Here is a 26,774-nt window from a genome sequence, read left to right on the forward strand (position 1 = left end):
TTTTCTCTACTGTTTACCAAATGGTAATTAACTCATAAATGACAGCAGTCTGGTCCAGCTGTTTCTCCAAATTACAAAAGCATACATTTCGACAAAACTGACATGGTTTCTTGGACAATGATAGACAAAGTCCCATGCACTGGTTAATGGTCACTGAGGAAGTCGGCCACAAATTTTTTCTCTCTTTTTTTCAGGGATCAGAAAATTAGTAAATGCAGACCATGGATGAAAGTTATAAGATTGCTTCCACAGAAAGGATACAGGTGTTGGAAAAAGAACTGGCTGTACAATTGACAGAACTGAAGTCTGAGACAGAAGAACAGGGGACTCTTCAGGGGTCAACTCATCGAGCTTACAGGTAAATAAGGGCAGTGTGAAGGCATGGTCTTCAGGGGCTTTAACCCCTACTCTCATCCCATAGTCTCCATCAGAACCCCCTCTCCTTTTTACTTGGACAATTGGCATCATCTCAAGCTCAGACTTAACTGCTGCCCCTAAGGTTTTCCTACATTCTAGAATTGTCAAGGCATTTAGAGGCAATGTGCTACCAAGGAAGAAGGAAAAGTGCTCTTACATCTCACAAATATCATTGTCTTAAAGTTCCAGAAGCTACTATACAAATCATAGTCAATAAAATCTCATTTTCTCCAATGATATTTTAACTGAATTTGACCTTGATTTTGATGAGAAATTTCAAAACGAAAATAATGTGAGGTGTTTGATAATGAATTCTGCAAAATGATGTTCTATTAGGAGCTATTCTATAGGTAAATGCTGCCAACAATAGCAATCAAATTCTTTTAGAGAGACAGGGTAGCCAATTCAGCCCTCATGGGCCCAGGACATTCAGACTCCTCTGTTTCTGCTACTGCCACAATTGGTCAAGAGGAGCAGTAATAAGGACCCTTTTAGGTTGAGTAGCTGAGTAAACACAATGTGGATGGTGAAGGTTGGAGAGGGAAGGTCTGGAGAAGAAGCAGGAAATAGGTACATTAGTACCTCCTTCCAAAGATGATTCTGAAAAACCAGTATTTAGTGTATTTTATAATTTGGTATTTAAAGCCCTGAGGTATATGAAGCAGATCAAGGATTGTGTGATCAAGTGGAAAGGGAATGGAACCATGCAAGTCATAATTTCTCCCAGCTTTTGTTCCTTTATTTGAAAGGTTAAAAATATGTACCTTGCCTACCTTATAAAGGTCAGTTGAGATCATGCATGCTAAAGCACTTTGAAAACTATAAAACACCATGCAAAGATCAAGTGTTGATATTGTTAAAACTTAAATGTCCGAGTGTCAGGCAAGGGGCTGCCCACTGTGCATTGTGGTAAGAAAGGTTTTCTGAAGTCCCTTTTAGGACAGAGTGATGGGAAATCTCTGGATACCTGTATTTCTCCACTCCCCAAAACCACCAAACACTGGACCTAAAGAATCTAACTATTAATCCAACAAACATTTATTGATCACCTTCTGTTTGCCAGGTGTTGTGCTTGGTTCTGGAGTCCATGGAAAATATCCACTCCTGATAATAACTTTAGAATTCTCATTTCCTACTAGACTACAAAATCTATTGAGAACTGGAGGATAACTGTGCCTTAGTCATCTTTCCTTCCACCCTCCCTCCCTCCCTCCCTTCCTTCTTTCCTTCCTAGCTTCCTTCCTTCTTTACCATTCTTTCCCTCATCTTGCCCCCATAAGCCCAGGTCTTTGTGGTTGTTAAGTGCTTCATAGATGCTTGCCGAATACATAGATGAATGAATGTATGTTGATGAACAAATGAGTGGATCTCTTTTTTTGGCTTGATGTACATACCATGTTCACCAATCTCTTTTAGGTCATTCGCAGACACTTTGAGGTTAACTGAAAGGAAAGGCATGGTCTGAGCATGGTCTAAGCAAGAGTGGGTCAGAGAACTAAACCCAGAATCCCACCCAATCTCCCAGCATGCCAAAGAATTAGAAGACCAAAGGGCAGGGAAGGGATGGGCTTCTTCTTTTTCTCTGACTGCCTTTAGTAGCTGGTCCCCTTTCTAGGTGGTTACTGGTTCTCCACCTCCATGAGGCTGCAGCCAGAATTCACATACCCAGTAATTACAGAAGTTATACCTTTGATTTATTAATGCTTTTACCCTTTCAGAGTTTGTGTCTTTTTTCCATCAAAACCAAGACATAGGGCTTCCCTGGTGGCACAGTGGTTGAGAGTCTGCCTGCCGATGCAGGGGACACGGGCTCGTGCCCCGGTCCGGGAAGATCCCACATGCCACGGAGCGGCTGGGCCCGTGAGCCATGGCCGCTGAGCCTGCGCGTCCGGAGCCTGTGCTCCGCAATGGGAGAGGCCACAACAGTGAGAGGCCCACGTACCGCAAAAAAAAAAAAACAAAAAACCAAGACATGAGGAGATAAGGGAAGGCATTATTCCAACTGCAGTTGTGAATTCAACACAAATGGATCAAGCTTAGCCTCACGTGGCTGAGGGACCTCCTGACTGTCAGCCTGGTGTTCGTTGCACAGGACCACTGCCTCCAGTGGGGTGAACTGCTGGCAAGTCTATTTTTATCTTCCCTTAAAACTTATCCATGGGCACCGATAACAGTCATATGAACATTAACCATACTTTACTGACTACAGTCCCCCTCAGATCTCAAGGTGGTTTCTCACATGTGTTCCAGAACTATCTCCTGTGGCTCCCTTGCCAGTGTTCCCGAAGTCCCATCTTAAGGAAGTAACATCTGCTCCATGGTTGCAATGTTCCCAAAGCTGCCAAGCCTTGGGGTGTATCTTACACCCAATGGGGAGAGCGCTCCTCTTCCTGACCCAGGATCCAACCTCTTATCAGGCCCCAGGCAGTGCTGCTTGTACCTCCTCATGTCAGAGCCTTTGGTACAAACAACTTCCTCATGATTGGGCTTGGACAGCAGTCAGAGGGTGCTTAAGCAGACACTTCTGCTATGCTTTTCCTAGGGATAAATAATTTTTCTGAAGAAGAAAGTTTGGTGAAAATAATTTCCAAAGTATTTCATGTTTGATATTTAAGGGTCATTTTCACCCTCTAGATAATTGAGCAAGAGCACAAAAATAAAAACATTTTGTTTAAATTATTAAATAATGATTTTATGTGTCAGCTACGGTAAGATAGAGGTCAGATAAGCACAGTAGTTGTTAGAAATGTGGTTACTGAAGGAAATATGGGTGGGGGAAAGAAACATCCTTACTATTGTCAGAAATAAAGAGGTAAATCAGGGGTAGAGGAAAGACGATGTTTGTATGAGAAGGAGAGAAAAACTGGCCCAGGGAAAGGTTTAACCGGCATGAGGTGTACACAAGAGAGATTCTGACTAAGACAGAAGCTTGTGGCCTTTACATGCCCCCAACATTCCAGTATAATACGATACACTTATTTAGAAATGAGCAGTTGTGGAGTTACAGATTAATCAGGGCCTATCTTTAATCTGATTTATTATAGCTTCTATAATTACAGCTTCTATTGCATAAAACTTTCTGCAGCTCTGTTCAAATGCCAAAGGACATTTCTTACTTTCAAAGAGAAAGGGAACTGGCTCTAAAGAAAACTTAACGGTGAGTAGAAGAGTGGGCTATTTCAACACAACAATAAATTAGAATTTGCTAACTTGTTGGAAACTGTTAGCAGGGAAAGCTTATTTTTGCAAACAAACAGCTGATCTTATTGACAGTGGTTACAAAGACAAAACAGCCCAATATTCAGCTCACTGCTGGATCAGAGCAGGCCAATACTTCTTTGGAGAGATCTGATTTCTGTAGTGTTTTAAACTTTACAGTTCCTTGATTTGTGATGTTAAAATTCATTATTTGGAAATTCATTATATGTAACAGCATAATGTGTTGTATAAAAACTATCATAAATTATATGCCATTTTCCGTCATAGACCCTGATAGTTTTATTTCCTTCTTTCCTTTTGTTTGCTTGCTCCGTTCCCCACACCCCCAACCCCGGGTTTAGGTGGCTGAGTCAAAACCTCTTGTTATTCAAACAGATGTCATGCAGAGGGAGCTAGAGAGCTGCCTAAGGAGAGAGTACACTTCTGAAAATTTACCTTTGCTTCTGTTGCAGGTAAGAGTCATTTTGCAATTTGAAAAGTAGATCTGGAATTTGGTGGAAATGTATGAACAAAGCTGGCTTTCTGGTATGTCCTCTGGCCAGGGTAGGATTTTCTCTGTATGTGTGGTTTGCAGAACTCGGTTAATATAAATGCTCTTCTTTGTTAGAGACCCACGCCATTTAAGTTCAGCTTAGTTATAGTCACTAAACAATTGACTAAGTTTCTACTAGTTACTCCCTGTGCTGGTATTATGAAGCAGTACAACATTGACTAAGATAGTCGCAGACCTCAAAAACTGTTGGCTGACCTAGGGAAGATTCTGGAAATCTCTCTTAAGAAAATAACTCACAACCTGGGGGGAAGGATTTTCCATAAAGATTATTATTGCAGCATTATAATAAAAGTGAAAAAAGTTGGAATTGCCTAAAATTAATCCATTTACATTTAAGGTAGTTATCAGTATGTATGTTCCTATTACCATCTTCTTAATTGTTTGGGGTTTGTTATTGTTGGTCTTTTCCTTCTCTTGTGTTTCTTGCCTAGAGAAGTTCCTTTAGCATTTGTTGTAAAGCTGGTTTGGTGGTGCTGAATTCTCTTAGCTTTTGCTTGTTTGTAAAGGTTTTAATTTCTCTGTCGGATCTGAATGAGATCCTTGCTGGGTAGAGTAATCTTGGTTGTAGGTTTTTCCCTTTCATCACTTTAAATATGTCCTGCCACTCCCTTCTGCCTTGCAGAGTTTCTGCTGAAAGATCAGCTGTTAACCTTATGGGGATTCCTTTGTATGTTATTTGTTGCTTTTCCCTTGCTGCTTTAAATATTTTTTCTTTGTATTTAATTTTTGATAGTTTGATTAATATGTGTCTTGGCGTATTTCTCCTTGGATTTATCCTGTATGGGACTCTCTGTGCTTCCTGGATGTGATTGGCTGTTTCCTTTCCCATATTAGGAAGTTTTCAACTATAATCTCTTCAAATATTTTCTCTGTCCCTTTCTTTTTCTCTTCATCTTCTGGGACCCCCTATAATTCGAATGTTGGTGCGTTTAATGTTGTCCCAGAGGTCTCTGAGACTGTCCTGAATTCTTTTCATTCTTTTTTCTTTATTCTGCTCTGCAATAGTTATTTCCACTATTTTATCTTCCAGGTCACTTATCCATTCTTCTGCCTCAGTTATTCTGCTATTAATTCTTTCTAGAGAATTAATTTCATTTATTGTGTTGTCCATCATGTTTGTTTGCTCTTTAGTTCTTCTAGGTCCTTCTTAAACGTTCCTTGTATTTTCTCCATTCTATTTCCAAGATTTTAGATCATCTTTACTATCATTACTCTGAATTCTTTTTCAGGTAGACTGCCTATTTCCTCTTCATTTGTTAGGTCTGGTGGGTTTTTACCTTGCTCCTTCATCTGCTGCATATTTCTCTGTCTTCTCATTTTTTTTAACTTACTGCGTTTGGGGTCTCGTTTTTGCAGGCTGCAGGTTCATAGTTCCTGTTATTTTTGGTGTCTGCCCCCATTGGGTACGGTTGGTTCAGTGGGTTGTGTAGGCTTCCTGGTGGAGGGGACTGGGGCCTGTGTTCTGGTGGATAAGGCTGGATCTTGTCTTTCTGGTGGATAGGACCGCGTCCAGTGGTGTGTTTTGGGTGTCTGTGAACTTAAGATTTTTGGCAGCCTCTCTGCTAATGGGTGGGATTGTGTTCCTGTCTTGCTAGTTGTTTGGCATAGGGTATCCAGCACTGTAGCTTGCTGGTTGTTGAGTGGAGCTGGGTCTTAGCGTTGAGATGGAGATCTCTGGGAGAGCTTTCGCTGATTGATATTACGTGGGGCTCGGAGGTCTCTGGTGGACCGATGTCCTGCACTCGACTCTCCCACCTCAGAGGCTCAGGTCTGACACCCGGCCAGAGCACCAAGAACCTGTCAGCCACTTGGCTCAGAAGAAAAGGGAGAAAAACAAAAAAAGACAGAAAGAAAAAAAATAAAATAACGTTATTAAAATTAAAAATTAAAAAATTATTAAAAATAAAATATAAAAAAGAAAGAAGAGAGCCACCAAACTAAAAGTCAACTCCACCAATGATAACAAGCACTAAAAACTATACAAAAAAAAAAAAACCAGACAGAACCCAAGGACAAATGGTGAAAGCAAAGCTATACAGACAAAATCACACAAAGAAGCGTACACATACACACAAAAAGAGAAAAAGGAAAAAAATATATTTAAAAAAAAGACAGCAACCAAATCAATAAACAAATCTACCAGTGATAATAAACTCTAAATGCTAAACTAAAATAAACATAAAACCAGAAACAAATTAGATGCAGAAAGCAAACCCCAAGTCTACAGTTGCTCCCAAGGTCCACTGCCTCAATTTTGGGATGATTCGTTGTCTATTCAGGTTTTTCACAGATGCAGCGTACATCAAGTTGACTGTGGAGATTTAATCCGCTGCTCCTGAGGCTGCTGGGAGAGATTTCCCTTTCTCTTGTTTGTTTGCTCAGCTCCTGGGGTTCAGCTTTGGATTGGCCCTGCCTGTGTACGTAGGTCACGTGAGGGCGTCTGTTCTTTGCTCAGACAGGACGGGGTTAAAGGAGCAGCTGATTCGGGAGCTCTGGCTCACTCAGGCCGGGGAGAGGGAGGGGTACGGACTGCGGGGCGAGCCTGAGGCGGCAGAGGCCAGCGTCACGTTGCAACAGCCTGAGGTTCGCCATGTGTTCTCCCGGGGAAGTTGTCCCTGGATCACGGGACCCTGGCAGTGGTGGGATGCACTGGATCACGGGACCCTGGGAGTGGTGGGATGCACAGGCTCCCGGGAGGGGAGGTGTGGATAGTGACCTTTGCTTGCACACAGGCTTCTTGGTGGCTGCAGCAGCAGCCTTAACGTTTTCATGCCCATCTCTGGGTTCCACGCTGATAGACACAGCTCGCACCCATCTCTGGAGCTCGTTTAGGCAGTGCTCTGATTTCCCTCTCCTTGTGCACCCCGAAACAATGGTCTCTTGCCTCTTAGGCAGGTCCAGACTTTTTCCCGGACTCCCTCCCAGCTAGCTGTGGCAGACTAGCCCCCTTCAGGCTGTGTTCACTCTGCCAACCCCAGTCCTCTCCCTGGGATCCGACCTCTGAAGCCCGAGCCTCAGCTCCCAGCCCCCGCCCGCCCTGGCGAGTGAGCAGACAAGCCTCTCGGGCTGGTGAGTGCTGGGCGGCACCGGTCCTCTGTGCAGGAATCTTTCTGCTTTGCCCTCCGCACCCCTGTTGCTGCGCTCTCCTCCAAGGCTCCGAAGCTTCCCCCACCTCCCACTCCCCATCTCCACCAGTGAAGGGACTTCCTAGTGTGTGCAAACTTTTCCTCCTTCACAGCTCCTTCCCAGAGGTGCAGGTCCCTATTCTTTTGTCTCTGTTTTTTCTTTTTTCTTTTGCCCTACCCAGGTACGTGGGGATTTTCTTGCCTTGTGGGAAGTCTGAGGTCTTCTGCGAGCATTCTGTAGGTGTTCTGTAGGAGTTGTTCCACATGTAGATGTATTTTTGATGTATTTGTGGGGAGGAAGGTGATCTGTACATCTTACTCCTCCGCCATCTTGAAGGTCCCTCCTCCAAATATGTTTTCTATCTTTATCCCTCCTTCTGGGACTCCAGTGATATATATGTTAAATTACTTCATATTGTTCCGTAAGTCATTGAGGCTCTGTTAAATCTTTTTCTGTCTTTTTTTCCCCCAGTGCTTCATTTTGTATAGTTTCTATTGCTATATCTTCAAGTTTACTAATCATTTCTTCTGCACTGTCTAATCTGCTGTTAATCACTTCCAATGAATTTTTTATTTCATATAGCTTTCATTTCTAGAAGTTCTATTTCATTATTTTTCTTATATAAATTTATTTATTTTATTTTTTTTGGCTACGTTGGGTCTTTGTTGCTGCACGCAGGCTTTCTCTAGTTGCGGCGAGCGGGGGCTACTCTTTGTTGCAGTGCATGGGCTTCTCACTGCAATGGCTTCTTTTGTTGTGGAGCACAGGCTCTAGGTGTGCAGGCTTCAGTAGTTGTGGCACTCAGGCTCAGTAGTTGTGGCTCGTGGGCTCTAGAGCACAGGCTCAGTAGTTGTGGCACACGGGCTCAGTTGCTCCGTGGCATGTGGGATCTTCCCAGTCCAGGGCTTGAACTCATGTCCCCTGCATTGGCAGGTGGATTCTTAACCACTGTGCTACCAGGGAAGTCCCTATTTCATTATTTTTAATAGTTTTCATTTCTCTTCTTATGTTTACATTTTCCTTTCAATTCTTGAACATACTGAGCATATTAATAAAATCCCTTTTAAAGTCCTTGTTTGCTAATTTCCTCACTGGTGCCATTTCTGGGTCTGTTTCTCTTCATTAATTTTCTCCTGCTTGTGGATCATATTTTCCTGCTTCTTTGCATGTCTAGTAATTTTTTTGGACACTGGGCTTGCAGTTTTACATTACTGAATGCTGATTTTTTTTTTTTGTATTCCTTTAAAGATGTTGGTCTTCATTCTGGTGGGCAATTAAGTTTTAGATCAGCTTCACACTTACAAGGCTTGGTTTTTAAGCTTTGTTAGAGCAGGTTTAGAGTTACCTTTACTCTAGAGATAGTTTATTTTTCTTACTAAATTGTCACCTCTCTCATGTCTCTGCTGAATACCCCAGGTATTCAGTGAGGACTCTTCACCCTGTCTGATTGAAACGTGAACATCTCCTAGTCCTGTTTGAACTCTGAGAAATGTTCAGTTTACAGTTCCCTAGTTAGTTATTCTTTGCACAGCCTCATGGAGTTTTGCTCTCTGTATTCAGGGCTTAATAGTCAGCAAAAAACTCAAAGGGATCTCTATGCAGATTTCTGGAACCCTTTTTCTGCATAACTTTCTCCTCTCCAGTACTCTGCCCTGCAAACTCCAGCCAACTCAGCTTCCCAAACGTGATTTTGGAGAGACCATCGTGCTCTGCTTTCCTACTCTATGGTTCAAAAACTGCCTTCTTCAGGCAGAAAACCAGGACTCATTTCATTTTTTTCCTTTCTTTCAAGGACAAGAGTCCTGCATTGTCTGTTGTCTCATGTCAGAAAACAGTTGCCTTGTGTAATTTGTCCTATATTCTAGTTGTTTATGATGGAAGGATAAGTCTGGCCCTATTTATTCCATCATCAGAAATAAAATATTTTAAAAGAGTTGACTTATCTGACTATCTTTAAGTATAAGTAAAATTCTTGGTCTAAGGTTAGAAGCTGTAATCTCACTTGTAATGTGCTTTGTATTTTAGAGTCATAAACTTCAGTTTAAAAGAAAACTTTTAAGCTTAGCTTTAGATAATTTTATAGGCTTTTATGTCACTGCTAAAATTGTTCACCAACTGATAAATGAAACTACAATCTGTTGGAATGGCAAAATGCCTACTTGCTTCATTTAAATTTGAATGGTGAACCAGGTTTGGTTTTTTTGGTTTTGTTTTGTTTTTATTGGTTCCCCCCTCCCTCTCCACCCTCTTTAATTGGAGAGCTTTTCTCTCCAAATCAATTTTGAGACAGGTTTCTCAATTTTATTATCTTCATGTAGAAAATACATCTTTCTAAAACAATCAGACTTATTTTCCCATTATATGTGTTCTTAAGATTTAATCCAGTCTTCCTGTTATAATTGTATTCTAAGTGTTCATTTTTTCTTTCCACCTTTGGTAAGAATCTTAACCAAATAGACTTTATTTTTTTTTTTTTTAAATAACAATATGTACTCCACCCACCTTGCAACATCGTTGAGTTATATATATTTATTTATAAAGTAATATGTTTTAAATAGTAAATGTATACATGTAATTAGTAAATGTATAAGAATATATGTGTATATATAGATATGTAGAAAGTACTCTGTAAACCATGAAGCCCTATAAAAATTTGGGGTGCCATTATTTCCTCTTATTATGTATGCATTTGATTCACCTGTTTATGTATCTTACTATGCATCTATTCAGGGCAGAGTCTAGGTTGTAAATTGTTGAAGTACAAGATTCATGACTTTTGACAACCTGGGGGAGACTCCAGATAGTAAACTAAGCAAATGCTTAAAAAATGGCCTTTTGAGACTTCCAGTTCCACAAACATGAAGTAATCTCATTCCTCCAGGTTGTTCCTAAAAAAATCCTGGACATAGCACAGAAAGCAAACGTAGGAATATTTTGAAAGGTAGAAAGAAGTTAGGCTGCTTTCCTAAGGGGTCTTAGGACTTGAGAAATGACATGGTAGTTAAGTGTTAATTTTTCTTGTTGTTGTTAAAGTATTATACAGCGAGAATTACCCAGCTGGCCCAGAGTAAATATTTACACATGCTTAGGTGGAAGAGATTTTGCCATCACAGTAAGATCACGGAGCAACTTTATCCGTTTTATAAGGTAGGAGGCCCATGAACAGAACCTATGGGCTATTATTAAGTATAGTCATCATGTTTGTACATTATATCTCTAGACTTATTCATCCTACATAACTGTAAATTTGTACCCTTTGGCCAACATCTCCCCTTTTCCCCCAGCCCCCCAGCCCCTGGCTACTACTGTTCTATTCTCTGCTTTTATGAGTTTGACCTTTTTTTTTCAGCTTCCACATACAAAGGATACCATACAGTATTTGTCTTTTTCTCTGGCTTATTCCACTTAGCATAATGTCTTCCATATTTATTCATGTTGTTACAAATATTAGGATTCCTCTCTTCCTCATGGCTGAATAATACTCCATTATATGTGTATGTACCACATCTTCTTTATCCATTCATCCATCAACAGACTCTTAGGTTTTTATATTTTGGCTATTGTGAATAATGCTGCAATTGAACATGGGAATACAGATATATCTTCAATATACTGATTTTGTTTTCTTTGGATGTATACCCAGAAGTGGAATTGCTGGATCATATGGTAGTTCTGTTTTTAATTTTTTGAGGAATTTCCATACTGTTTACATAATAGATGTACCAGTTTGCATTCCCACAGTGTATCTTGTCAATTTCTTTTAAAGTGGTAGCTAAAGTTGGGAAGGGAACTAGTGGCTGCCTTTACTTGCCAGTTCTGCGTGTGGCAGAAGAAAATGGTACCTATTTTTAAGAATGAGATTTGAAGGAAGCTTTATATTATAGAAAATGCATTTTTCTTCATAGGCTACAGGTAAAAATCTAAGAAGTCAACTCCAGTTACTAAATATCCTTGTGCACTGACTCTTTGCTGGGTCACTCTCCTTCAGAGTCCTAAGAATGTGACTGATCACTGTCCTTGTCAGCCAAATTCAGAATATGGAAGAATTTTGATATTCCAAAAGCCTCTTATTTGGTTCCCAAACAGTATTACACTGTACTTGGAAGCAAATGACACAAGAAATAAGGCTTGTAAATAACCAAGTTCTGTCTTTGCATCTCTCTTAAACAGAAACAAGTTGCCTACATTATGCAGGAGTACAATGTTGCCCTTCAGAGAGCTGATAGATTGTTGCAGGAGAAAACTTCCTTATGGGAAAAAACAATCCTCCTAACTTAGTGGCACAGGAAGACCTGACTGTTTACACAAATTAGTTATTGTGTCACCTACCCTCACTCAAGACTATACACCACTACCTGCAGGTACGTGAAACAGTTATATGGTGATGTAGTGCCTTCCCAGGATGGGCAGCACATTGTTTTCTCACACCTCTCACTTAGTTTTCGATTGTCAGTTTCTGTGTTCCCTGCCTTACAAATGACAAGAAAATAATGGGTCACTAGCTTTTTTCTTTGAGACCTTTGAAACTTTTTTATTTTGGAACCTTGCTCTAATGAAATTACTCCATTTAGCTTTTTCAAAGATGTTTCTGTTAAACTATTTCATATTCACGCTATAAGTTCTTGTTTTCATCCTCTTGTTCTGGATTTATGCTGTCTAATGTAGATCCACTTTTTTATTCAGCAACATCTAGTGAGGGTCTAATTTATGCCAGGTACATATCCTGGGCCATGTAGGGAATATATAATCTTTGCAGAAAAGTAAGTGGGTCACAGGATGGTAGGAAAAAGGGCAAGTAAATAGCCAACTTAAATACAGTGTGGTAAGTATAATCACAGAGTAAAGAGAGTCACAGAGGAGAGGCCCTAACACAAGATAGAGGAATCAGAAAGCAGTGACGTGATCAAGTTTGTTTTAGAAAGATTACTGTTTTGCCACCTAATCTTTTCTTACTCCTCTATACCTCATCTCACTGATACAACCAACCACGAAACCTGGCCATCATCCTGACATCATCCCTTCCCCAATCAGTCACTATGGGATCTACCTCTGAATCATCTCTCCCCTGTCACATGGTATAGTAATGATAGTAATGATCTGCTTATAAGTCCTGGGTCCCCCACTAAACTCTGAACTCTTTGAATTTGGTCCATATCTTATTTATCTTTGTATCTCTAGCACCTCACACAATGCCTTGTCCGTTATGGGTGGTTGATCAATGTAGACCTGCCTAGAGGTTAAGGCCACTTAGAGGTGGTGATATCACCAGGTCCCCCAGCTTCAGATTTACCTTTCATGATAGGGCAAGTTACTGAGGCCCACCTCCACCTCCTTCCTCCTCTGCAAAGTCAAGGGCTGCTCCTGAAACAAAGTCTGGAAGCTTCTGTGAGAACTGAGTTGATGTGTGATCTCTTGGTTGTCCCCTTCTGTAGGCCCTCCAGTATTTGCCCATCTCCAAAGTGCTGAGTGTAGCTGTTGATGAAGTCCCCAAGGTTGGTCAGGAAAATGAAAAGGTCCCTGTCAATGACATTGACCCTAACATCCAGGGTTCTGTATTTCCAGGCTCTATGAATACCAGCGTTTCAGGTAAGAAGTCTTCTTTCCCCTTGGGAAATGTGGAAAAAAGAAGATTGTGATTTTGCACATGTGCTGTTTTGTCACCTGATCTTGCTTGAAATTTCTCTATATACCAAAAAGTTATATCTTTTTTTTTTAATTTGGCCACACCACTCAGCCTGTGGGATCTTAGTTCCCCAACCACGGATGGAACCTGGGCCTCAGCAGTGAAAGCACTGAGTCCTAACCAGTGGACCACCAGGGAATTCCCCAAAATTGTACCTTCTTAATTAACAAGTGTTAATTTAATATTTTCTGATGGAAGAAAATAACAAACACTTCCCTTAGAAATTATCATCTCCATCCTGGGGACTTCTGGCAGTCCAGTGGCTAAGACTCCACATTTCCAATGCAGGGGGTGCGTGTTCAATCCCTGGTCAAGGAATTAAGATCCCATATACCATGTGGGGCTGCCAAAAAAAAGAAAAGAAATTATTATCTCCATCTTTATAACTAGACAATTAAAATAGAGGAGAAAAGCAATGAACTTGAAGTTGGGAGTACTGAGCTCTAGGCCTGTTCTGTTGTGGCCTCACTGTGAGCCTACATGTTTAAGTCATTTCATCTCCTTGGGCCTCAATTTACTCATCTCCATAATAAACCTTTCAGATGAAGTGATCTCTAAGGTTCTTTTCATTTTTAATTTTACATGATTTTTAAAGACTTTGCTTATCTGAATCAATTTAATAGTCTTCTTGCCCTTACCTTGTATTACAGATGACTTAGAAACCTGATCAGGTTTTCACTCTGCGTGATGAATTTACCAGGTGCACCTGGAGAGGCAGCCAACCCAGCTGTGGGGAATCAGAGAAAGCATATCCAGGGGTAAGTCCAACCTGGGTGCTTAGAGATGAGTAGGAGTGAGCCAGGCGAAAGGAGGTGAAGGTTCTCAGCTTCTCCTAATTTGTTTGTTAACTTATAAATCATATTCTTTGTTTACCCCAAAGGACTATAGGTAGTTCTGTTCCCACTAAGTCATTCCCCAAAAGATATGTTGGGTTTCTCCTGCAGTCTGTGAGAAGGGAGGGTCCTGGCTACCTCCCCCAGAAAGCCAGCACCAAGAATTTGTCAGATAGGCCTGGCTGAGTGTGGGACAGTCTACAGATTGTGGAAGAGAAGGTTGGGCATGGAGCAGAATGGTCTTCCCCATCAGCAGAAGAAGCCCTGACTCCAGTTATCTCAAAGGACTCTCCTTTTTCTCTCCCTGACTGGTGTTCATTGGTGTTAGTGCTCTTGATTTTGGATTTTTTTTCAGGGCCAACAAGAACAGAAGCTGCTTTCTTTCTGCCCCAACACACAACAGAAACAGAAGAACTGAAACCTCAGCTGAGGCTCCTGCTCTCCCATTTCAGTATCCCATATGACATGGAAGAGCTAAGGGATGCTTCTGAGGAGATAGAACTTTTTTCCTTGGTACTTTATGGATTCTTTCTTAATACAAATATAGGTGTTCATAAAAGAAAATACTAGTATTTGCCACAAAGTTGAATATTCATACTGCCACAATTGTTTCCAGAGTGATAAAATGTAATAAGTGAAATTTAGACTAGCAGTTGAACTTTCTCTCTGTAAGAGTTATGAGCCCCTTGAATATCCAGCCCAGAGGGATTGTAGGATTATTTTTCAGTGGAATTTAAAGAAAATGGTAGGTTATAATCCATAGTAGATAATGTAAACATAGCCAAGACTTGGCAGTTTTATATTGTGGAGTTGTTTAGTGTCTAAAGCCCTTTGATTATCAGAAAGTGTTCCAATAGCTCTCCTTTTGGCAAAATGCTTTATATTCAGTAGAGTGTATATTGTGTAGTGATTTTTAAAGTCACGCAGTCTAGTCTGCTATCACATGACGTTGCACCTCCTTGAAAAAAAATCATCCTATCAGAAGCCATGTTAAAACTTGTTTCAAAGGGAAAAATAGGATTGTATGTAGAGAACCTCGAATTTACAATAATAAAGTTTTCAGCCAGAGTTTCAACATAAAGATATTTTTCTAGCTCTGGGTGTATAATATTTGTAAATATATATATTTGTTAGGTAAAAATAGTAAGTTGATTATCCAAAAAGGCAAAGATCAAATCTGTATGTTTTTGAACATTCTTCGTGTAAGAAGGAGCCACTGTTTCATCACCATTTGCTTTGCCCTTGCAGTTCTGCATCCATGTGTGTTTGTTCCAGCATGATTTTCCTAGGATTATTTTTGTTAGTATGTAACACAGACTCTTTAAGCTCACTGAAACCAGTGGTATGACATGTCCTCTGGTTTCTTTGAAGGTGATGATGATGTTTAGCTTTTGTCTTTCTTTTCATATCAGCAGCAGCACTGTCTTCAGCAGAGAGTGCTTCTATGGGAATATCCTCACCCTCATTATCAGCGTCCTATGATAGACGAAAACCAGAATCAGAACAAGGTGGTGTTTAAAAAGAGTCCAAATAAATAAAAGTAGTTTATGGCACAGTAGACTATCATCGGTGATAACAAAGGAACATGAGGCTGCAGAGCCCTCCCACAGAGCAGCCCTGTCCCCAAAGGATAGCTTGTCTTCTTTATATAGAGACAGTTTCTACTTTTGATTTCCTTATAACAGTATTATGCGCAATGCTAATTGTGCTTCCAAGATAATCACACTACAACAAATTTTTCGTGTAGGAAGAATTTCTACAAACAGGAAGAGTGTTTATTTTGGTTCTCTAATGCCCTAGAGCAGGGTCAGCAAACTACAGCCTATAGCCCACCACCTAGTTTTTTTGCAATAAAGTTTTATTGGAATACAGCCATGCCATTTCATTTATGTACTGTCTGTGGCTGCTTTCCACTATAACTGCAGAGTCGAGTAGTTGCAACAGAGACCATGTGGTCTGCAAAGTCTAAAATATTTACTATCCACCCCTTTAGGAAAAAGTTTGCCACCCTAGCCTTAGACTAGCACTGTCTCATCGAACTTCCTGCACTGAGGGGTATGATCTGTGTCTGTCCGATGTGTTAACACTAGTCACATGTGGCCTTTGAGCACTTGAGATGTGGGTAGAGTAAATGAACTAAATTTTAAATTTTATTTAATTTTAATAAATTTGCATTTAAATGTTAAATAGCCACATGTGGCTGGGGCAACAGTATTGGACAGCACAGCCTGGGAGGTACCAGCATTAACTGGAAGAATCTTTAGCTCTGTGACTCACTGAACTTATTTATTCCAGAAACCTTTGTTGAGGCCCTACTGTGTGCCAGCACTGTGGTAGGTTCTTTCTCTCTCTCTATCTCTCTGTCTTTTTCTCTGCCTGTCTTTCTGTCTCTGTGTGTGTGTAATAAAATATACATAAGATTTACTATTTTAACTATTTCTAGGCTCAGTGGCAGTAAGAGCATCCACATTATTTTACAACCATCACCATGTGGTAGATTCTAGAGATCCCTCAAAAAGTTCACCTTGTACTGAGGAAGTCGTGACGCCCTGTGGCTGGTACACTGATGAATGTGCTCGCATGGCTTGGTAGGCCTGGGTCTGCCCTGGAGAAGGGAGGAAGCAGTATCTACATCTTGGCAGTAGGAAGTTATATCATAGAATGCACTGGTAGCCTCAGTCTGGAACTGAGATGTGAGGGGTTTGACTGAGGTACCTTAAAGATTTTTAACAGGCCCCAGCATCTGGACCCTTCTCTCTAGCAATATCCTGGTCAGGCTTCTGAGAGCAGGATTTATCTAACCCTTAGATTTTCTCATTTACCAGGTGGCCAGGAAAAGGGAATGTGTTTCCAAAGATGGACAGTTTACTTCCCATTTATGGTCCAACTCAAAATACATATAAATAAATATATTACATTATTTCTAATCTTTGGAGCAGATATTCAGAACAAGTAACACGACACACAGTTATGGTAATGGGCTGACTGAATACATGTGCCCCTTAGGTATATACCTTTAAGGTCCTGTTACTGTCATAGAATCATGTTTTATGAATTAGTTTGACTCCAGGACTGTTTCAGAGGCAATCAGTACCTGTTTCTGAAATTGCCTACAACCTGAGTCTTTTTTTTCTGGGCTCCGCTTCTCTTTTCTCAATCCTATTTAGGTTTCCCCAAAATTTCAAAGCATCTTCATGGAGCAACAGAGAATGCGAACATTTCCAGATTATGACGCTGAGATAGCTAAAGTGGAGAATTTGGGTTTGGTAGGACCTGGTATGGCCTTGAAAAAGAGAGCCAACTGGATTTCCTTTATAAAGGTAAGGAGACCTGTGGTGACAGTCACCTGTGAATGATGTAAGCAGTGTCATAAAGTGTCCTCCAGGGAGGCCAGGCAATGTGGCAGCATCAGGTCTGTCAGATCCCTATTATCCCCTCTCCTCAATGCCCTCAGCAAACTGTCCCCTAGGAGCAAGGGTAGGTGCCTACCTGACTCAGGAGAGGCAGCTCAGAGAACCTGGCCTTGCATACCAGCATCTCCCAGCTCCTTCCTGCCTCGGGTCTATGTTGAAGTTAACCAGGCTGATCTGCCTTCTCTGGAAGTTCCCACATACTCCTGTGCCCCTCTCCTTTGTGTCAGAACTCCTTTCTTGTTGTTAGTGACCTTGGCTACTTGTCAAGAACAAAGAATAACACTCAAAGTTATAATTGAGCTGTGTAAATCCAGTTTTTTAGTCAAAAACTATTTATTGACTACATATTGTGTGTCAGGCATGGCCCTTGGTGCTGGAGATACACAATTCACAATAATACGAAAGTGAGCAGATTAAATGAGATGATTTGAGGTAGTGGTAAATACAGTCGATTCTCATTATTTGGGGTGGTTATGTTCTATAAAGTTGCCACGAACACTGAATTAAATCCTGAACCACAGCTCATAGGGGAAATATGGGGTTAGGTTCATCATACATAATCAATACATAACTACTTATTGTGTGTTTCTGTTTAAAGACACTTTATTTTATATATGTTGTTGATTCATTAACATTGAACTCATGGCCTATAACTCATGCCTGAATGAAGCTTTTTGAACACAATTCCTTCTGTAAGACACATCACAGCCTTCCTATACTTGGGAACACGAGGGAGCTCTTCAGCTCTATGCTTGGGGGCCATTTTAAACAGTGAAATAGCTAACGAAAAGCACAAAAAATATTAAAATGTGGCACTAACTAGACCGTAAAAAGGACATTTGTTTACAGTATAAGCTGAAACAACAAGGTGGAATGTCAACTTGTTTGACCTCAGCTGGAAATACAGAGTTGGGTGATTCAAGCTTTTCACTATTCTGTGCATGTCCATGATTGTCCAGGAAAGCTCTGAATAGATTTTGAGATTACAAATAAGTTTTAGTGAGTAGGCAAATCCACAAATACGAAACCCATGAATAATGAGGATCAACTGTATCATGAAGGAAAGAAAAGTCTTATGTGATAAAGATGGATGGAAGGAAAGCAGAGAAACCACAGATTCTTCCTAAATCTGGGGCTTGAGCAAATAGGTGGTTGGTATAGGGGAAGCCAGGCTTTCTGTTTTAGATTGTTACACATGCCATTCAAGTATAAATATCAAGGAGATAGTTGGATATAACAGGCTGGAGCTTAGAGCTAGATCTAAATTTGAGAGTTGTCAGTATATTGATGTAGTGATATTTACAGCCATAGTACTAATTTTTTAAATACAACTTGTTAATATGAAAGGTGAAGTTTTACATGTGGAACCAAAAGGGGTTTTGTGGGGGTTTTTTTTTTGGCTGCAGTACAAGGCTTGTGGGATGTTAGTTCCCCAACCAGGGATGGAACCCGCGCCCCCTGCATTGGAAGCGCAGAGTCTTAACCACTGGACCGCCAGGGAAGTCCCGCCACAAGGAGTTTTTGTGGACAAACTTCTCTTGCCCCATAAATTAAGGGCAATGCCCAACACTGATGGAATTGGAGTCCCTTCTGCCATTGGATAGTGCTGTGTCATCCCAGATGGAGCTACTGCATCTCACAGGCCAGGTAGAAACAAGAACTTCTGTTGCCATCTCCCTCCACAGATCTGTGAAGCCACACAGACCCTTTCCAAGACTTCACATGCTCTAGCACACTTCCTAGCACTAAAGGCCAGATCCCATTTCAGAAGGTCCTTTATTCTCTTTGCTTGCAACTTTTATTGAAAACCATTCTGTTATATTGTAAGTTTGTGTGAACATGGTTGTCCACTAGATTAAGCCAAAATGTGATCCTTGGCAAAAGAAGCTTTTGACCAAACTAAAAGAACGGAGAACAGATGTATTAATGCAACTCCAAGCAAAGTTTTTGAAGGTAAAAAAAGAACCATGATCCCTTGTAGATAAAATTCTGTTCTCAGAAAATTGAATTCTTTCCACTTTTAAAAAATGTTAGTTATGGTTTCACTACGAAGGCTATATTTGGAATTTTCTAATCTAATCGCCAAACTTTTTTATCCTGTTAGCTTTCACTAGAGAGTAACAATTGTCAAAACAGCTGGATTTTAGTACAGCTTTAACACTAAGTCTCTGTGTGATATTGCTCTAGTCACATAACCTCTTTGAGTTTTAGTTTCCTCATCTGTGAAACCAAAATATTGGACTAAATTACCTTATTTTTATTGTGGTAAAAAAAAAACACATAGCATAAAATTTATCATCTTAACCATTTTTAAGTGTACAGTTCATTAGTGTTCAGTATATTCACAGTGTTGTGAAATAGATCTCCAGAACTTTTTCTCTTGCAAAGCTGAAACTCTCTGCCTACTAAACAACTCCTTATTTCCTCCTCCTCCTAGCCCCTGTCAACCACATTCCACTTTGTTTCTGAATTTGACTGCTCTTAGATACCTCATATACATAGGATCATACAGTATTTGTACTTTTGTTCTGGCTTATTTCACTTATCAGAATGTCCTCAAAGTCCATCCATGTTGTAGCATGTGACCAGATTTCCTTCTTCCTTGTTTTTCATGAACATTTATATCAGCTTTATTCACAATATCCAAAAACTGCAAACAATCTGGATGTCCTTCAGTGGGTGAATAAACTGAAGTACATCCATACCCTGAAATAGCAATCAGCTATAAAAAAGGATCAAATTACTGAGATACTCAAGAACTTGGATGAATCTCCAGAGAACTGTGTGAGTGAAAAAACTCAATCCCATAAATACTGTATGAGTCCATTTATACAATACTCTTGAAATGACAAAATTATAGAAATAGAGAACAGATTCATGGATTCTAGGGGTTAAGGAGAGACTGGAGGGGAAGGGAAGGGAGTGTAACTATAAAAGGGCAACATGAAGGATCCTTGTGATGAATCTGTTCTATATCTTGACTGTATCAATGTCAATATCCAGGTTGTGATACTGTACTATAGTTTTGCAAGATATTAACATTGGGGGAAACAGAGTGAGGGTTACATGGGATCCCTTTATATTATTTTTTTCCTTTTTTCCTTCTCTTTCCTTAAATTGTGGTAAAATACACAAAACATGAAATTTACCATTTTAACCATTTTGAAGTGTACAGTTCAGTGGTATTAAGTAATTCATATTGTTGTACAACCATCACCACCATCCCTCTCCAGAACTCTTTTCATCTGGCAAACTGTAACTCTTTACCCATTAAACAGTAACTCCTCATTCCTCTCTCCCCCTAGATCCTAGCAACCACCATTCTATTTTCTGTTTCTATGAGTTTGACTACTCTAGGTACCACATATTATGGAAGTATACAGTATTTGTGTTTTTGTGACTGGCTTATTTTACCCACCATAATGTCCTCAAGGCTCATCCATGTTGTAGGGGATGTCAGAATTTCCTTCCTTTTTAATGCTGAATAATATTTCTTTGTATGTATCCACCACATTTTAACTGTTCATTTGTTGTTGGACATTTGGGTTGCTTTCGCATCATGGCTGTTGTGAATAATGCTACTGTGGACACGGATGCATAAATATCTCTTTGAGATCCTGCTTTCAGTTCTTTTGTATATGTACCCAGAAGTGGAATTTCTGGATTGTAAGATAATTCTGTTTTTAATTTCTTTTGAGGAAGCTCCATAGTATTTTCCATAGTAGTTGCAGCATTTTACAATCCCACCAATAGTGCAAAAGGGTTCAACTTCTCTGTATCCTCACTAACAGTTGTTATTTTCTTTCTTTCTCTTTTTTTTTACATTAGTCATCTTAATAGATATGAGGTGATGTTTCACTGTGGTTTTGCTTTTCATTTCTCTAATGATTAGTGATTTTGAGCATTTTTTCATATGCTTGTTGGTCATTTGTATGTCATATTTGGAGAAATGTCTTTTGAAATTATTTGCCCATTTTTTAATTGGGTTATTTGATTTTTAAATTGTTAAGTTGTAGGAGTTCTTTATATATTCTGGATATTAACTCCTTATCAGATATATTATTTGCAAATATATTCTCCCATTCTGTAGGTTGCCTTTTCACTCTGTTAATTTTGTCCTTTGCACAGAATTTTTTAAGCTTGATGTAGTCATGTTTGTCTGTGTTTGATTTTGTTTTTTAAGATTTTTTTGTGTGTGTGATGTGGACCATTTTTAAAGTCTTTATTGAATTTGTTACAATATTGCTGCTGTTTTGGTTTTTTGGCCACGAGGCATGTGGGATCTTAGCTCCCTGACCAGGGATCAAACCTGCACCCCTGTATTGGAAGGCAAAGTCTTAACTACTGGACCACCAGGGAAGTCCCTGATTTTTTTTTTTTTTTGACTGTTCTTTTTGTGTCATATCCAAGAAATCATTGCCAAGTTCAGTATCATGAAAAATTTCCCCTGTTTTCGTCTAAGAGTTTTATAAAGTTTTAGGTCTTATGTTTAGATCTTTAATCCATTTTCAGTTAACTTTTGTATATGGTATAAGATAAGGATCCAACTTCATTATTTTGTATGTGGCTATCCAGTTTTTCCCCAGAACCATTTGTTGAAGAGACTGTCCCCTTCTCTTTTGAGTGGTCTTGACACCCTTACTAAGATCATTTGATTATACACTCAAGGGTTTATTTCTAGGCTCGCTATTTTATTCCATTGGTCTGTATGTCTAATGTATGCCAGTACCACACCATTTTGATTAATGTATCTTTGTAATATGTTTTGAAATCAGGAAGTGTGAGTCCTCCAACTTTGTTCTTCTTTTTCAAAATTATTTTTGCTATTTGGGGTCCCTTGAGATTCCATATGCATTTTAGGATGAATTTTTCTACTTCAACAAAAAATGCCACTGGGATTTTGATGGGGATTGGACTAAATTATCTTTGAGGTTCCTTGTGGTATTAAAATAATTGAAATATAGTAATATGTGTATCATTGAAGTAGAAGTTCAGCTCTGGGACTATTATTTGATTTTTTTACCTCTAGAGGAGGAAAAGGAACATTTATTCAGCACTTACTACATGCCAGGCATTATTGCAGCAATCCTAGGAGAGACCTCACTAGTGTTCTTGTTAGGTTGACTTGTCCTGCTTTGCATGAAAAGCCAGGATTCCAGCAGGAATATGAGCCCAGGTCTGTGTCCTTACAAAGCCTGTGCTTTTCTCACACTACCCAGCTGCCTCCCCCTCTATCTCCTCACAGCTTCCTAGGAGTAGACAAACCCAAAACTGATGAGTGTTTATCTTTTCATTGGTGCCACAACACGTGTGGGGGTGCACCTGCTGTTGTGTTGAGGGGGTTGTCACAGAATTTTAAATGAGTTGCTGTGTACATATGAATAGCTACAGTGTTGAATGGAGGAACATGCCTAAGGGAATCATGATGTTTGAGTTTACTTTTATTTTTTAATTGAATAAAGTCCCACCTGGGACTTCTTTCTTGTTCATGTGAACATGACCAGATTCTTGCTGAAAAGTAGGGAATAACCCTTCTCCCAACCATCCCTTCTCCTCTCTCTTCTACTCAAGATTTCCAACCCTGAGAGAGTAATGCAAGTGCTCCAAGATCATGCTGCAAAAACAGTCTCGCTGGCTTCGTCTCATCCAACATTTGTGGCTTCCCAGGGTTTGCATCAGGGCAACTATGACCAAATCTGGGAGACTATTTATAGCAACATCAACCTCTACCAGGTACAACAGGAAGAAATAACCAATACGCCTTTCTGTTCAACTCACCACCTGTGTGTAGACCTTAGAAATTTACTTTTGTAGTTTTTTTAGAGATCCTCCCCTAAAAGCTGTATACCTAGCTGGGTTTGTTTTCATTATAAAAAATATTAAATGATAATTTGAAAGAGGGATGTAAAGAGGTGTAATACAAGATGTTCTTGCTGCCGGGACTTATACTCAACCAGTAAATACCAATGCAAAGTTGCACACTCTAGTGCTGAACACTAGATGAGTTGGACAGATGTTAAATATTGTGAGTATTTAGAGAGAAAGTGATCTTCACAGGGTTGGTTCTATTGGGGGAAGTCTCTTGAAGGAGGAGGAAATTGAGCTGGGCTTGAAGGAAGCATAGGGCTTAGGGAAGTGGTAGTGGAGAGGGAAGTGGGGAGCCTATTCCAGGAGGGAAGCATGAACAACAGTGCAGAGGAGATACGGTATATGGAGTGTTCAAGCTCAGTTAGGTTGAGTGGAAGAGTCACATGGAAATAGAGTGAAGAGAAGTTTTTTTTTTGGGGGGGGGGGGGGGGGGTAGGGGCATCTTGTGAATGCCCAGAATTCCAGACTAAGGAAATTTGTGCTTAATCCTATAAGGGAAGTGATATATATACAAACCTGTATTTTAGGAAGATTAATGTGGTGGCAGGCTATTAGTTGGATTGAAAAAGGGAGAGATTGGAGGCAGGGAAGCCAGTTAGGTAGCTGCTACATAGAATAGGCATGGAGTTTGGCAACGAAAGGATGTTTCTACACAAAGCTAGTGGATACTTATCTTTACAATGGAACTATAAGATTTTTGAAACTATAATTGGCTATTATTCATTTGTTGCTCTAAGGGAAGAGTTTTGTTTCATTTACTTATTGAAGATGGGAAGACCTGGTGTGTTTATAGTCTGAGAGGAAGGATCAGTGGAGAAGAAGAGATGGAAGACATGAAAGGGTAAATCTGAGAAACAGGTGACCCTGGGGAAAGAAGAGGGTATGGGATGAAGAAACCAGGTGGAGGAGTAATTTTGAGAAAAGGAGAATGGCATCACTTCCCTTGAGGTGAATGAGGTACATAGAATTTTCAGGTGCAAAAGATAAGATGCTGGAGCTTGTGAATGGCCCCGGCTGTCTCAGAGAGAGAGGAGGAGGAGGTCTGAATTAGTGAGGTAGAAGGTATGAGTGGCACGTGAGGAGGGGTATCGCTGTGGGGGGAAGGCCACAGGACCACCAGCAAGAAAAGAATATGACGATGTAGCTCAGAGAGCCCAGTCGAAGTAAGAGGGCATGAATTTGTAGTGAGCCCATTCTGCATAATAATTCTATTACTTTCACCCCTAAAGATAATTGTAGAGTGACTAAAAATCACACATAAAGTCACAGGTATGGAGAATTTTAGTAAAATGCTAGAGAAAGAAGCACTGTCATGGTCCACCATCCCGGGGTGGGTATGGGGGAAAGTGAAGCCTGAAATGCATCTAATGAGTTACAGATTGGCTGTAAGCAAACACATGCTGGAAGCATGCCTCTGTGTACACACATGCACGCACGCACACACACACACACCCCTTCTATACCTTTTTAATCTGTGTAGAGAAAAACCTAGAGAATCTAATGAAAAATGAGTTGGCCACACAGACCAGGAGGAGATGCAGCATATCATAGCATGGCTTTCCCTGGCCCCTGAATTCCCTGACAGGGTATGCAGCTACCAGTGATACCCGCTCCTCAGCTAATATCCTGCCAGAGTTGAGAAAACAGCCACATTTTACCTAGTCCATTGCTGTTTCACATTGAGGTATATGTCAGCATTCAAGAAGACCTTCTACTAACAAGGGGAAATTTAAAAAACATCTGACTCTTCTGCTTCTGGAACCAAACTTGTGGGGGAGGACACAGGGAATAGGGAAGAAAGGAGGAGAGTGAAGTCAGAGTGAGCCCAGGTATCTCTGAACAAGACCTCTGCTCCTAGGATCCTGACAGTCAATGATGCTGATGAAATTACCTGGGAAGTTCTGGTATTAACATCTGAGAGCCATCACCACAAATCTGTTTTCCTCCTTGGCTATGAGAGTAGGGGGAACTAAACTCCTGGGGGCCGATAGTGGTAAAAGGAGGAGGGAGGAGGGAAGAAGGAAGGAAAGAAGGGAAAGAATACCACTTCCTCTGGCTAGTTACTGGCTAGTTGTTCTTGGAATTGACCAAAGGGAGAAAAATGTGAACACTGTATTTTCAAGCTGATTTATGGTAAATAGACCCTAAAGAGACTTACAATATCTATAGTTCCTAGAGGTGGAGCATGGGGAGAAACATAACATACACACACACACAAATTACCCTACACATTAGTGTCATACAAGTTTTCCAGTTTCCCATTCATTCATTCAGTGATAATTGCATGGGTACTACCTTTTGTGCCATGAATTGTGCTGGGCTTAAGGAAAGAAACATGCAATAAACGAGTAACAAAGAAGTAAATCTACATCCCTAATGTGTGGGTGCCATGCAGAAAACCAAGAAGTAGAGGGCAGTGGGGTAGAGAGGAACATCCTCTGATAGAGAGGTCAGCCAAGATCTTTCAGAGTGGGGGGCATCTGAGCTGAAATTTGGTGAACAGGAAGGAGTCAGCCATGCACACAACCTGGAGAAGAGCTATCCAAGTAGGGAACAGAAAATAGCCCAGGGTTTAAAAAGGAAATCCTGAGGCAACAACCAATAGTTTTCTACCTTCCTTCACATTTTCCTGTGGGTGTTACTTTGTGACCTCCTCCAGTATGTCTGCTTTGGTCAAGCGCTTTATGCAGTATCAGAGCACCAATAGTAGTGTGTTGCCATTCTGAATGTTGAATACTAGTCAAATGAGATTAGGATTAAGGAAAAGGTGGCAACTGGGAGGAGTCACAGGAATGTGGATATGAATTTTAAAGCTCTGTTACTATTTTGCAAGCACATAGCAGTCAAGTATGAATTTTAGCACGTGTATGCTGGGCAGCATCCTCATTCTGAACACCAATACCCTATGAAAAATAACTTTCTTAAGGGCCTTCTGCATGAAGGAAGGCAAACCTCAGAGGACTGTTCATTTGGACAGCTCTGAGAGAATACAGACACTAAATGTAGTGCAACTTCAAAACAGTTTCTGAAAAATTCTTAGTAAATACTGTTGGCCAGTAACCTTTCTTTAGAGAGTTTTAAAATGTTTTGTATTTACTATTAGCATTGAAGGCTTTTCTTTAAACACAATTCTAATTCCACATACACTTAAAGATCTGGGTTTGGGAGATAAGAAAGGTCAGATTTTCATGTCCTTGTTAATTGACAACGATGTATAACTAGAAAGAGTTAATTCTGATCCAAATGGACTGCATTTTGGGATATTCTTTTGAAGAAAACTTAAGATAATTTAACTGTAGTCCTGATCAGAAGAAGGACCAGCTACCCCTGCGTAGATACTCCCAGACCTGTAATTCTATTACTGTGTCCAATTCCATTCTTCTCAAAAACACCTGATTATTAAAATGGCTATGTACAGACATTAAATACTGCTATCGACCATCATATTTCTAAAGCTACAGTTTACATTGGTCGCTGTTCTTTAACTTTATGGAGTGGTGAAGTGGCAGAAAACACTGCATCCTTTGCCTCTTCTTTTGCTTCTTCTCACTGGCCACATGAAGGAGGGAAGAAGGGGACAGCCGTTTTCCCCATCTGTGTTCCTGCCCCCCTCCATCTCCAGCGATAATGCAATATAGTGAGTACGTGGCGTGCTCTCACAA

General features: G+C 40.3%; 1 protein-coding gene across 1 annotated transcript in view; it reads left to right on the forward strand.

Moving 5' to 3' along the window:
- The window catches only part of CEP57L1 (centrosomal protein 57 like 1), a 115,617-nt gene extending 92,478 nt beyond the window's left edge, over positions 1-23,139 (forward strand). The window contains exons 13-23 of the transcript XR_003793715.1: positions 195-358; positions 3,503-3,574; positions 3,978-4,088; positions 10,349-10,462; positions 11,486-11,676; positions 12,748-12,901; positions 13,649-13,756; positions 14,187-14,344; positions 16,999-17,151; positions 18,651-18,891; positions 22,816-23,139. The gene's annotated coding sequence lies outside the window, so the exon portion shown is untranslated. The remainder of the gene's footprint in view (positions 1-194; positions 359-3,502; positions 3,575-3,977; positions 4,089-10,348; positions 10,463-11,485; positions 11,677-12,747; positions 12,902-13,648; positions 13,757-14,186; positions 14,345-16,998; positions 17,152-18,650; positions 18,892-22,815) is intronic.
- Positions 23,140-26,774: the final 3,635 nt, after the last annotated feature.

The sequence above is a fragment of the Monodon monoceros genome, unplaced genomic scaffold (assembly GCF_005190385.1).
Source record: "Monodon monoceros isolate NGI ecotype Baffin Bay Population unplaced genomic scaffold, NGI_Narwhal_1 Super_Scaffold_15, whole genome shotgun sequence".
Taxonomy (NCBI): domain Eukaryota; kingdom Metazoa; phylum Chordata; class Mammalia; order Artiodactyla; family Monodontidae; genus Monodon; species Monodon monoceros.